The 11,553-nt window shown below is 41.5% G+C and overlaps 1 long non-coding RNA gene across 1 annotated transcript; it reads right to left on the minus strand.

Annotated features, from left to right (window-relative positions):
- Nucleotides 1-6,296: 6,296 nt before the first annotated feature.
- LOC141373436 (uncharacterized) lies at nt 6,297-11,197 on the minus strand. The gene is made up of 3 exons (XR_012379454.1): nt 9,353-11,197; nt 8,323-8,479; nt 6,297-7,381 (listed from the first exon to the last, which is right to left on the minus strand). It is a non-coding gene; the product is annotated as an uncharacterized lncRNA (long non-coding RNA).
- Nucleotides 11,198-11,553: the final 356 nt, after the last annotated feature.

The raw sequence follows: 11,553 nt of genomic DNA on the forward strand, positions 1-11,553 counted from the left end.
AAAAACAACAACAATGCCAGCATTCACTTAAGGTAACTAATCAGTGAAGGAGAAGAAGAGTTATATTTTATTATGAATTCATATGTCAGGAAAATATGACCGTGTAGAGAAAACATAGTCATGGGGCGCCTGGGTGGCTCAGTTGGTTAAGCGTCTGCCTTTGGCTCAGTCATGATCTTAGGGTCCCGGGATCGAGCCCCATGTCAGGCTCCCTGCTCAATGGGGAGTCTGCTTCTCCCTCTCCCTCTGCCACTTCCCGTTTGTGCTGTCTCTCTCTCCTACAAATAAATAAAATCTTTTTAAAAAACAAAACAAAACATAGTCATGAGTTTTTAGCAACTGAGTAAGAGAGAGAACCACTGTCCCTCATATGAGTGTATGTTATAGATAAGACCTTAGTGAAATCCCAAACCTAGAAAGGTAAGCCTATGTTGTGGCCAGGTGCAAAATTTCCTGGGGGTGACTGCCAGCAGAAAAAAGCTTATAGGAGGTGGGGTGGGCGAGCTGAGGAAGTTGGTGAGGTTCCTACTTCACAAAGCTCTACATTTCTCAGTGAAATAGGATGCATCTCCCTTCCCTATTTAAAACCCTTTGATGGCAACCCATCGCATTTACGAAAAAAATTGAAATTCTTACCATGGTCTTCAAGGCCCTTCATGACCCAGCTTCTGCTCATTTGCGGTCACATTTTCCCTGGATTACTCTGCTCACACCATGATGGACCTCTACCAATTCTTCAAATGCATTGAGCTCCTCCTACTCAGTACTTCTTCAGGTGCTGCTCCTTCTGCCTGAAGTGCTTTCTCCTTGCCCTTCCACCTGGCTATTTTCTATTCATTTGATAGATTTTGGTTTAAGTATCCCTTCTGCAGAGAAGACCACACTGACTTTCACCTCACTCCCTTTATCTTAATCATGCCTTTAATTCTTTTACATGGTATCTGGCATTTTTCTTCATTTCTGGCATTAATAACAACATATTTGTACCTTTTCTCCTTAAAGTTTGTCCATGGGTTTGTATACATCCATACATATATTTTCTAGCTCTTTCCACTGAGGGTCTAGAAGTACATCTAGCCTGAGAACTTGGGTTTCTAATACCTTTATCCAATAAAAGGAACCAGGGCTCCTTGGAGAAACAGTTGATTCTAGGGCTAGGGCAGAGAAAATGCAAGGTGAGTCTGGAGCATCTTGGAGTGACAGGAAGCAAGGAAGTGCTTTAAAAATAGTGATATGTGAAGAAGACAGTAGTCAACCTGCAAGAGTCACACAGACCAAAGCTGGAATAGTTGGAGCCAGAAAATCAACAATGATAGCATTGGATTATAACTTAAATAAAATAAATGTCCATGAATCTACACTGATATAAATGATTGAATAATCAGAGGAGGAGGGACAGATGTTACTTACAGAAGAATCACAGATAATAAATGTAGTTGCTCCCGCCCTCCAGGAGGTAGAACTGCATTCCTCTCCCTTGAATGTGGGCTAGTCTTAGTCACTCACTTCTAACTCACAGAATATGAAAACATAAAAATAGTAACTTTACAGGAAGGAAGTGAGGTACATACAATACCTCAACTAAATGCTTAAGGTTAACATCACCAGTGAGAAATCATGTTTATAGCGTGCATCCTGGACATGATGTGATGAAAAAGGCTCTTCACCCTTATATTACCCATCCAAAAAATCCATAACTCCCGTCTCTTATGAGAAAATATCAGACAAACCCACACTGAGGGACTTCCTACAAAATACCTGACCAATAATTTTCCAAGGTGTCAAGGTCCTATGAAACAAAGGAAGTCTGAGAAACTGTCACAGGCTGCAGAAGACTCAGGAGATGTGATCATGATATTGTCTATTGCAACACAGTTAATAGTATTGCAGCAATGTGGATCGTTAGCCATGATAAATATGTTATGGTTGTGTCAGATGTCAACATGAGATACAAGGGGAACGTTCTGTGTTGTTTACAACTCTTCTCTAAACTGATTGCAAAATTAAAAGTTAAAAATCTAAAACTAAGGATGTACTATACGTTGGCTAATTGAACTTAAAAAAGTTAAAAATATCTTCTCCAACTAAACTATAACTCCATTAGCAGGAGTCATCCTCTAGTGATCACTGCTGTATGCCCATTTCCAGAATAGCGGTGCCTGCCGGATAGAACTTTGGGTTCTAGAGTAGGCTGCGTGTTTGATTCCTGGCTCTGTCACTTGTGGACTGTGCTACCAGCAAGTTTTGTAAGCATTCCATTGAAATATCTCAGCTTTCCCATCTAAAAAAGGCATATAAAGTGGTTGTGAGAACTGGAGGCCTTATGTGTAAAAAACATACAACAGTGCAAGTTATCGTTGACGCAATTCCCATTTAATATATCAACATTGAATGAGAATGAATGGTGCAAGGCTTTTTTCTTTTTCTTTTTTGTTTTGGCTAAGAGCAAGTCACAATTCCAACATCGTCAAAAAGGGTCTGGAGAAGAGGTTCAGGGGACAGAGTAGGATGAATGGAATGGGGGCTTCATGAGGCACAGTAATGGGTTGGTATCAGGATGGCAAAAGTATAAGGATAAATTGGGGGGTGGTGAAGCCAGGAGCAATGCTGATGTGGAAGTATGTCTGAGGGCCTGTGTTTTGATTGGTAGTGAAGGTTGACCAAGAAGAGCAATTAGCCTCACTGGGGTACATTGCCCAGGTGGCTTCTCCATGCTTCCCCGCTTTGCCCTGTGTTTGCAGGGGTCTAACCCTTCCAGCTGCATTTCTCAGCCTCCCACTTCAGCTGGTTTTGGCTGAATGTGGTCAACAGGAGACACGAGTGGGAGACTGGAGAGTAGGAGAAAGGGAGAAGCCAGAGTTTTTCTCTCCTTCCTTCTCTGTCTTGGACAGCAATTCCAGCAGCAGCTACATCTCTTCCATGAACAGACCCGCTGTGGTCTCAGCTTCTGGCCAGGGGCCAGTAACACCACCTTTTCCTCTGTCCTTCCACTCCAGGGTCTTGGTGGCTTCCTTCTGTAATTATTCCCTGGGCTGCCTCTTTGGCTCTCAGCTCATCCATCGCCTGTATAACTTATCCCTGGTTTTGAAATCCCTCTTATGTATGCTCAAGTGGCTTCTATTTCCTGGTTAGACTGACAGAAACAAAAGGCATGATGGAACTCCCTGTTTTCCAGACTGACCAGAACTCTGGGGAAGGTTTTCCAGTACAACCACAGGCAGACACTGGTTGTGGATTCCTAAGTATCAGTTATACAGTCGGTGCGCCCTGAACTTGCCGGGCTTTGGGGTATTGTGAAGTTTAGAAGAAGGAGGTGCCAGTGAAAGCCTGTTTAGGATTACTCAGACACCACTGCCTTCTGGGCAGTCCCACACAGAACTAACAAATCTGATGGGAGGAGGAAGTTTCAGAATCCCAGACACAACAACAGATCCAGTGACAGGTCCTTCAGGGGCGTTGGTTGAGGAGCCCCTCCTGCTCAGACACGTGTCAGGGTACTGGAGCCAGAACAGGGTATCTATACGATTCTAGCCTCTGTAAAATCTGGCTTACTCTCGCTGGGTCTTCCTACAAAAAGATGCTACCGTCATCAGCATTTTGTCTCTGGTATTCATTTAGACCACTCTTCACTTGAGCCCTCGCTCTCTGTCCTCCTCATTTGGCCTCATCTCTTCCATCTGTTTCTCACTTAGCCCTTGGGAAGAAGAGCTTGGCTTGGCCAGCTATCCGACCCTTGACCTTGGTATCTCTTCCGGGCCATCATTCTGGCATTTGTCTTCCAGCTTCTCATATATCCAGCACTTTGATGAAGGACTCTACTGCTACAACCCCATTCAAGACCTCACCATGGTCTCCCTTTTACTTTATTTTACCCTTGAGAATAGGAAACCAAATGGAAGGACAGAAGAGCTGATGATGGGACTGACAGCCATAGTCAGGCTTCAGTAAAGGAAAGAGGGATAGAGACAGGTGGCTCAGAAGCAGTTTGGTCTGATTAGAACCTCGACTCTGAGAGTGGAAGAGGTGAAGATGCATGGGAAATCGGAGAGATTTCTTTTAAAGGAGGATAGTTATAGTAAACAATATTTAATCATAAAGACACACTATAGCTTACAGTGTACCTAATTCATCCCTTTTAACCCTAATCTGACGGTTACATAAACATCCTCATCTATCTGAGGGACAGCAGCGACGACAATAGGTTTTCTTGTTTGTTTCGTTTTGTTTTTTTAGGGTGAGGGGGCTTCAGCTTCTCTACAACTTCCACCAGTTTTCCTCCTGAATTCTTTCATCTGGACAGTTGACATTTTCTCATTCTTATGGAAAGGGATCTGCAAAAATAGTTTTATGCCAAGCCTGTTAGGTTCTCCTTTCTACCATATTGAGTTCCCTAAAAAATTTCTATATAGAAATTCTAGATTCTCTTGAAAGTAGTAGTTTGGGCGCCTGGGTGGCTCAGTCGTTTAAGCGTTGGCCTTTGGCTCAGGTCATCTGCTTCTTCCTCCGCCCCTCTTCTCCCCCCCATCCCCCCGCCCCACCCCGCCCCGGCTCGTGCTCTCTCTCCCTCTCTTGAAAAAAAAAAATTAAAAATTTTAGAAAGTAGTAGTTTATGGCTATCAAATATTGATCACTACACTTAAATATATATATTTTAAAATGCTACCATTAGGTACCGTGTATCTAAAACACTACCATTCAATGATTCAGAAGAACCAGTGGTCTTATGCTGTAGTCTCAAGTAAGTCACAAATCATATATGCCTTCTTTCCATCACCTGTAAAAATAGATCTGGCATTATTCACTTCCTCAGAGGTGGCTATTTGATGAAGAATAATGAAAATCTTTATCACTACAGGCTGAAACTGAGCTGTTATCTGCTCAGCCTAGACAGCAGACCGTTTTTAGCTAAGAGTCAGAAAGAAATATCTGAAGTGTTATATTGTGAAGAATGGGTTTTGCATTCATGCAGATCTGGTCTGAGTCTTGGCTTCCCTATGTATTGGCTCTGTGACCATTGGTCATTTATTTAACTTCTTTGTGCTTCAGTTCATTCATCTATAAAAATACAGATAATAGTATGTCCCTTACAGTGTTTTTTTAGAGGATTAAATAAATAACATTGTCTGATCTGGTATGTCTGGCATTTAGTAGCTTGTTATTTTTGGTGATGGTGTTTTTAAGTGTATTTCCTGAAGGATCTTCTCTCTCATTCCTGTTCCACAGAGCCCCCTCCCAGAGACAGCATGAGGTTGGAGCCATACTTTAGAATTACTTTGGCATTTTCAAACATAACAATGACAGGCCACATCCCAGAGCAATTCAGTGAAAGTCTCTGGAAGTAGATAGAGTTCAAGCTCAGCAGGTAATTCTAATATGCAGCTAGGAGTGAGGATCTCTATACCAGAGGAACCATGGATCTGAATTTGGATGATGTGATGGTTAATTCTATGTGTCAACTTAACAGGGCCATGGGATTGCCCAGACATTTGATTAAACATTATTTCCTGGTGTGTCTGTGAGGGTGTTTTTGGATGAGATTAGATCTGTCGACTGAGAAAAGCAGATTGTGCTCCTAAATGTGGGTGGGTATTATCCAATCTCTTGAGGGCCTGAACAGAACAAAAGGGCAGAGGGAGAATTTGATCTCTGCTGGACTGAGTGAGCTGGAACATTTTTCCTCCTGCCCTCGCACTGGGATTTATACCATTGGCTCTCCTGGTCCTCGGGCTAGAGTACGCCACCAGATTTCCTGAGTTTCCAACTTGCAGAGAGCAGATTGTGGGACTTCTCACCCTCCATAATTGTGCCAGTCAATTCCTTACAATACATTGCTTTACATACACATATACATTTATGTATGTATATATACATATGTGTGTGTGTATATATATATATATATATATATATATGAATATATCTTTATCTACATCTATATATACTATTGGCTCTGCTTCTCTGAAGAACCCTAATACAGATAACATTCTTATGATCCTTTGTGCCTCCAAATTTGAGTAAACAACCTATCCTTCTTCTCTGGTAAGAAATACGAACCTCCATTTCCCTAAAAGCAGTAGTCATAGTTGGGTATCACCCTAGATTCAGGTCCAGGGTGGAAGGATTTGGCCAAATATATTTGTATAAATATATGTACAGTATGTTGCAGCGTTATCTAGTGGATAAGTATAAATTAAGACATGTCTATATTTAGGGACCACTCATGGATGTTTACATATTGTGATATGTGTATATTAATCCATTATAGTCATTGCTTTTTTTGATGCAAAAATTTTCCTATCTTTGGCCAGTAGAAAACCCTTCATGTTGGTTCTAGTATTATTTTAATATGACCTAATAGTCTTTGATAGCACTTATCCAACATTAACTACTATTATTAGTAGTTATACTTACTGGTACATGGACTGTCATATTCTTGAAAATGAAGGCTGTGATTAAAATAGAGTCTGAGAAACAATGACGTTTAAAACACCAAGTTAAGTTTTTATACAAATGCCAAAGGGTTATGGGGAGAGTAAAATAATAAGGAAATGCTTAAAAGGGGCACACATTGTTATCTCATGCTACATTTTCAGTCATAAAGGATTTTTTTTAACCACCTCCCTACCAACTCAATCACCTTTATAACAAAGTCAACATTGTATTTATTTCCTGTAGATTTTATAAGCTCCCAGAAGTTTCCTGGTAAGCCCCTGTATTAAAAAGAGCAGGTGATATCAAGGCCAAATGCGTGTTCCTGACATAAATAGCAGGAAGTCTATGAAGTGTTTGTTGTACGAGGAGCAGGATTGAAGCATGTGCTTGAATACCTATAAGCACAATATGTCCCACAGCGCTAGAGCACACCTGTGTAGAACAGCTAAGCCATATGTTTCTGAAATCATACTTTAAAAATTACTAAGTAGAGGTCAAAAAGGAAAAAGCACATTTGCTTAAAAAATAAACATGTGTTTGCTATTAACATAACTCTTCATGGTTTCTTCAAATCTTTTTAAATTGTAACAAGTTTTTGTCTTGTAGTATATGCCAAAATGTCTTCTAAAATCATGAAAGTACTGAAAATCTTAGAAGCATATTGTCAAAAGGATGATATTAAAATTTCTGTACGATATTGGACTTCAACCAGCACGTCTTTAATGCAACTCATGAAATTCAGTATTAAAAACTCCATGGGTCACAAAGGAGCCAATGTTAGATCTATTCTTTGGTATTTGCTTAGTCTCATGCAAAGAACTTTCTTCTCCTTTTAGCCAAAGGCTTAACATTATGTTAAGGTGATCTGTGATGTCTGTGTGCAGGAGGGGGAGGTTAAGAGGGATGAGGGAGCTGTCTTCAGCCGGCTCTAGGTGGCTAGGGAGTTTCCTACCTGGAATATATAACAGATGAGAGGAAGATTTAAAAGTTAGAATAAATGGAAATACTAACTTTAAAAAGATCACAAAGAAATGCAGGATTGTATTATTGGTATTTGACACTTGCTATCCCAATGGTTTTGATTTATGGTGCTTCTAGAGCTACGATTTAATTTAACTTAAAGGATAATTTAACTGAAAGACTTCTTACAATGTATTTCCAAATTGAGGTCTTCTTTGAGCCTATTTTTAATGACTAGCTGAGACACTGATAATTAGTAACATTCATTTGTAAGACATTATTCGATAAAGCAGTGAATATAGTAAATTGATATAGTAAAGTAGTGAATAGCATTTTGTTTCTATAATTAGGTAAAGCAACCAAATTTCATTCAGTAGCCATTAATTTGCTGAGTAAACCTCCTATTCACAGTTAACATGAAAGAAAACATTCATACCACTCCGGTCAAAACATTATGACCTCTTGGTTAATTAGGGCCCAAATTACTGGGGTGGTTCTATATGAGTACAATGAGATGCTCTGTACAAACCTTTGATGGAATAAGTCTGGGATATGCTTCACAACTTACCTCTCTCTTGGAGATTCACGATGCACATAGCATATCAAAAGACTATTCTAAGATATTCTGTAGTAACAAAGCCTATTGAACTCACTGTTTCCCAAACTTAGTTGACCATGGCTCTTTTCTCCCAAGGAAAACCTATCATTATTCTGGTAAAACATGTTGGCTTCCCTGTGCTCCCTGATTTCATTGGAATAGCAGCATGCCCAGTCCCAGTGCCTCATGAGGTCTCTAAGCCAGCCTTGGCAGTCCCTAGTGACAGGCTGGTGATGCACAATCTGGTCAGGGAGACCTAAGAAGTTCACTTAGATTAAAAAAAAAAAATGTGGTGGCATGGAGAGAAGTTTTTATTATGCTTTGGATGCTGTTACCTGAAAAACAGGATGCCTCGAAATGTTGCAGCATATCTCAATCAGGAAGTGACAAACTTGAGGCCAAAGCCTGGGGGAACTGAAGGGTAAGAGCTTGGATCTCTGATGGGATGGTTGAAGCCACAGGTCAACTTGAAGACGGCTTGTCTCCATATTTCTTATAAAGGAAATAAATATCGTATAAGCCACTGTTAGCAGATCCTGGCAATGAAATGCTGCCGATTTCCTGTGAGGCTGGGCATTCAGTGCATGCTTGTGGGGAAAGGACACATGACGGGCTGTTGAGGGCTCAGACCACAAGGACTAATTTAGCTACAAGTCTTTCCCGATGCGAGACTGAGCCTGTTGTTCTGATCATGGCGAAGGTGGCCTCATAGGGGTCAGTGTGGCTCACATAGTATGGGGTGTATCAGTCAAGACAGAACAGATTATGCAGAGGGAAGAAACAACTTTAAAATCTCCGTGTTTTCCACAACAGAAGTTTATGTCTCACTCAAGCTACATGTTCATTGTGGGCTGGTGGGGCACTCTGCTTTGAGTCATCTTCACTGTGGAACCCAGGCTGAGGGAGAATCCCCACTTGGAACATTGCTAATTGTTCCCGTAACAGAAAAGAAAGCTCTGGGGATTCACGCTCTGACAATCAAAGACTTGGTCCCGAACTAACACCCACCATCTCCCACAGCTCATTAAACAGAACTGGTTACAAGATCCCCCTTAACCACAAGGGGGCCAGGAACAGGAAAGAGAAAACACCCCCCCGCCCCCATCAACTGCTATCACTCACATCAGAATGGATGGCATAGCTATAGAAGTTTCTAGTCAGAAAGTATGCTTGAGTACCTCGGATTCTTTCTGGGAGGTTTGTCTGGGCAAAAACAAGGCCCAGGTTGTTGGCTAGAGAATTATAGGGAACTGGATTTGGCATTTGCTAAATGTTAAATGTATCAGGATTCCATCCAAGCAGCCTAAAATTCAAGGCAGGATTCTAGCCCTAGGAGGAGAACTGGAGGGCCAATGAGACACCTACTCTTGGTTTCTGTTTGCTGAGTGCAGGGCGGTAAGCCTTCCATATGATTTCACTTGAGACAGGACTTCCTGGGACCACGTAGGATGGGAGAGATGATTTCAAGTCAGAGAAGCAGGAAGGAGAATTTAAGCAAACCTATGGTTGAAGGAAAGCCAGGGAGAGTTTCAAAAGTCAAACTTGAAGGAAGTAGTGAGGTCAGAAAACAGAGAATAAGTAAACAAAGCCTGAGCTCAGGAGGACTGCAGGTGTAACATGTAACGTGAAATGTAACGTGAGGTGTGGGTTTTGACGAATGGCTTAGGAATAATGTAGTGAACCATGTGAGAGGACTCATCATTTCTCTTGCTTCGTGACTAGCAAAGGATCCTGGCACAATTTTAAGGGGTCATGCTGGATTTGACAAATATTTATTTATATTTTAGGGGAGAAGTCTATGACTTAGTGAGGCTCCAGGCGCCCAGGGGCTAAGGGCAAAAAGGTGAATTCCACACCCACTGGCAGGAAGAGTTGGGGCTGGTCTGAACTGGATACATGTGGCCTGCCTCAGTCTGGGTTACCTCAGGGATGGAGCAGAGCTGAACCTTCCAGCCGAAGACGTTCAGTACCTATAGCTTAACAGATCTCAGAAAGGCAGGGCTGGACATGCAGGGCTTTCATCATTTCTGGATGAGCCTTTCCAGACAGACCTACGTTCCTGGCATCCTTGGGCCTCTTGAAGTGCCCATCAACTCTGCTGCTCATTGGCACTGAGCTTGAAATTTCTGTGAAATCTCTTTCCGTGTATGTCCTCTCTCTCTTTTGAGCCTAACGCTGGCCCCTTTGTGCGTCAACAGGGACTGTTCCGGATCTCTTGACGTTGTACAAGCTCAATAACTGGTTGGTTGTTGATGACGGAACACAGAAGAGTTACTCATAGAAACTGGATATGAAGGCGTCCACCTTGACCTGAAGCAATGCTTCTAGAAATCTGCTAATGAGAAAAATGGATTGGTTGAGGAGAAAAACTGGCATTTGTTGTACTTCTGTTTTATTTGAGGCACTGTGCCAGGCCCTTCGAAACATCATCCCATTTATTCCTCACATCAGCCCTGAGGCAGATTTTCTTTCCTCCTACGTTATAGGCTAAGAAACAAAGATGCACAGGTTAACTGGCTTGTGTGAGTTCACATACCACGTCAATTACTAAGTAGGGAAGCTGCGAAGAAGGACTCAGTGACTCCATGGCTCAAGGCTCTCTCACTTTACCACTCTGCTTGCCAAGAGAAATAACATAGTACTTTGATCAACCAATGAGCATCAGAAGGGGCCTCCTAGATATTTATACATCTGCTAAAGAAGGGAACCGTGGAGGAGAGAGCAATTAGCAAACTAATGAATCATCCTCTGTTGCACAAATAAGCTAATTGAATTTATTTAGGAAGAAGCAGTGGAGTCATGCTGCCTCCGTGTTCCAGCCACACAATCTTAGGCCAGTCACTTAAACTCTCAGAGCCGTGGTTTTGGTCGTTGTAAGATGGGATCCCACTCCTTGCCAGGCCTCCTTCACCAATTTATTACGAGGAGTAGCTGAGGTAATGTATGCGCAATCGATATGAAAACAGCAAAGACATATTCCAGCGGGACGCATCATCACTGGCTTTGTCGAAATATCAAACATTTTCCACTTCAGATGTGTTAACGTTGTACAGCAGGAAGCCAGGCTTACTGCAGATTTTTAGTAAGAAAACACTTCTAATGAAGGCTTGGGGCAGGACTTAAGTAAATAAAAATAGGGTCCTTAGAAACACTTATTTTAATATGTAATTTTAAGTGATCTTCTGTGCAGAATGGAAATTGACCGTAAGATCCCGGGTGTGTTAATGATACAGAAACCTGAATTTATTAGTGGTAATGTTTGTTTTTATTTTAAGTTATTTTTGTTTCGTGACTTCGTACAGTTGTCAAATATCCAGAAGCACTGGGTAGAACATCCTTTTTAAAAATGTCCTTTTTCTTTTTAAGTTCTCCCTCTAGAAACTGGAAAAGGGGGGAAAAGCTTTTTATATTTGACTCCCTCCTATTACTGTCAGTAGCAGTTAAGTGAATTTATGGAGACACAAGGCAGCACAAAGATTCCTCTGTGATTCATCAGAAGGCCCATCTTAAGTATAATTACATTACACAGCTCCACTCAGTCATTAGTTTCTTGTTTAGCGACAATG

Source organism: Callorhinus ursinus, unplaced genomic scaffold (assembly GCF_003265705.2).
Source record: "Callorhinus ursinus isolate GAN/ISIS: 27379988/994484 unplaced genomic scaffold, GSC_fseal_2.0 scaffold9, whole genome shotgun sequence".
Taxonomy (NCBI): Eukaryota; Metazoa; Chordata; class Mammalia; order Carnivora; family Otariidae; genus Callorhinus; species Callorhinus ursinus.